At 35.8% G+C, this 2,566-nt stretch overlaps 1 pseudogene; it reads left to right on the top strand.

Moving 5' to 3' along the window:
• Positions 1 to 309: 309 nt before the first annotated feature.
• On the top strand, positions 310 to 866 carry LOC138381428 (large ribosomal subunit protein uL6-like; annotated as a pseudogene).
• The last annotated feature ends 1,700 nt before the right edge of the window (positions 867 to 2,566 follow it).

The following is a 2,566-nucleotide window of genomic DNA, read 5'->3' as shown; positions in this document are numbered from 1 at the left end:
AGCTGTAAGTCTTCTTTGGTGAGGTGTCTATTAAGGTGTTTGGCCCATTTTTTAATTGGGTTGTTTGTTTTCTTATTGTTGAGTTTTAAGAATTCTTTGTATATTTTAGATAACAGTCCTTTATCGGATATAACTTTTGCAACTATTGTCTCCCAATCTGTGGCTTGTCTTCTCATTCTCTTGACAGTGTCTTCCGCAGAGCAAAAGTTTTTAATTTTAATGAAATTTAGTTTGTCAGTTATTCCTTTCAATTGTGCCTTTAGTGTTGTGTCTAAAAAGTCATTACTCTTTGCCACATGTACTGTGAGAATGAAGACCATTCTCAGCAATAAGACTGTTGGCGTTCCAGAAAATGTCTGCGTCACTCTGAAGGGATGCACAGTTGTTGTGGAACCCTGTGGTGGGACTTCAATCACATCAATGTAGAATTCAGTCTCCTTGGGAAGAAAAAGAGGCTCCACTTTGACAAATGATGGGGCAATAGAAAGGAGCCAGCTACCATTTGCCCTATTTGTAGCCATATACAGAACATGATCAAGGGTGGTAACTGGGCTTCCATTATAAGACGAGGTCTATGTGTGCTCACTTCCCCATCAATGTCATTGTCCAAAATAATGGGTCCCTTGTTGAACTCCGAAATTTCTTGGGTGAAAAATACATCCACAGGTTTCGGATGAGGCCAGGTGTTGCTTGTTTAGCATCTCAAGCCCAGATAGTTAATCCTTGAAGGAAACAACATTGAGATTGTTTCAAACCCAGATGCTTTGATTCAACAAGCCACAACGGTTATAAACAATGATATCAGAACAATTTTGGATGATATCTATGTTTCTGAAAAAGGAACAGTTCAGCTGGCTGATGAATAAGACTTAAGAGTTGTCCCGCTACAGAAACAGGATGCCAGATGATTCCTAAGACTGGCTTGTGATATTTTAATGATGCAATAAAAGACCTCTATTGATTTGGGGAAAATGAATAAATAAAAATCATCACCATACCTACAGTCACCTAGATTTTTTCCTATGTCAACTTCTAGGAGTTTTATTGTTTTGTGTTTTACATTTAAGTCTGTGATCCATTTTGAATTAATTTTTGTGAAGGGTGTAAAGTCTGTGTCTAAATTCATCTTTTTCTTGCATGTAGATGTCTAGTTGTTTAAGCACTTTTTATTGAAAAGACTATCTTTGCTCCATTGTTTTGCTTTTGCTCCTTTTTCTGTGATCAGTTGACTATATTCATGTAGGTCTATTTCTGAGTTCTCTATTCTGTCCCACTGATCTAGTATCAGTTCATGTGCTCAAACCACACTGTTCTGAATACTGTAGATTTAGTAAGTCTTGAGGGTGGATAGTGTCAATCTTCCAACTTTGTTCTTCTCCTTTAATATTCTTCTGGCTATTCTGGGTCTTTTGACTTTCCATATAGACTTTAAAATCAGTTTGTCGATACCCACAAAATAACTAGCTGAGATTTTGATTAGGATTGCATTGACTCTATAGATAAAGTGGGAAGAACTAACATCTTGACAATATTGAGTCTTCCTATTCACTAGCAGAGACTTTCTATTTATTTAGTTCTTTGTTGATTTCTTTCATCAGGTTTTGTAATTTTCCTCATGTAGATCTCCTACATATTTTGCTAGATTTATATATAAGTATTTCATTTTGGGGGGTGCTAATGTAAGTGGTATTCCACTTGTTCATTGCTAGTACACAGGAAAATAGTTGACTTTGTATATTAACCTTGCGTGCAATCTTGCTATAACTGCTTATTAGTTCCAGGAGTTTATTGGTTCTTTTGGATTTTCTGCATAGACAATCATACCGCAGGCAAACAAAGATGGTTTTATTCTTCCTTCCCAATCTGTATGGCCTTTTCCCCTTTCTCGTCTTACTGCATTAGCTAGGACTTCCAGTATGAAAATGATGAGAGAGCACATCCTGCCTTGTTTCTCATCTTAGTGGGAAAGCTTTGAGTTTCTCACCATTAATCATGATATTATCTGTAGGTTTTTTATAGATATTCTTTATCAAGTTGAGGAATGTCCTCTGCTCCTAGCTTACTGAGAGTTTTTATCATGAATCAGTATTGGATTTTGTTAAATGCTTTTGTCTGCATATATCAATATGTCATGTGATTTTTCTTTTTTAGCCTGTTGATATGATGGATTACATTAACTGATTTTCAAATATTGAACCAGCCTTCCATAGCTGGGATAAATCCCACTTAGTTATGTCATATAATTCTTTTGACAAATTGTTGGATTCAATTTGCTAATATTTTGCTGAGGATTTCTGCATTTGTGTTCATGAGAGGTATTGGTCTGTAGTTTTCTTTTCCTGTAATGTCTTTGTCTGGTTTTTGTCTCAGGATGGTGGTGGTCTCATAGAATGAGTTAGGAAGTATTACCTCTGCTTCCGTCATCTGAAAGACAAGGAACCCATGTGAGTCTGGTGCTTTTTGTTTTGGAAGATTATCAATTATTGATTTAATTTATTTATTAGATATAGGCCTATTCAGATTGTCTATTTCTTTTTGTGTGAGTTTTGGCAGATTGTATCAAGAA

Source organism: Eulemur rufifrons, chromosome 3, assembly GCF_041146395.1.
Source record: "Eulemur rufifrons isolate Redbay chromosome 3, OSU_ERuf_1, whole genome shotgun sequence".
In the NCBI taxonomy this organism is placed as follows: domain Eukaryota; kingdom Metazoa; phylum Chordata; class Mammalia; order Primates; family Lemuridae; genus Eulemur; species Eulemur rufifrons.
Note: the sequence above shows the minus strand (reverse complement) of the source record. Positions and strands in the feature narration are given on the sequence as shown.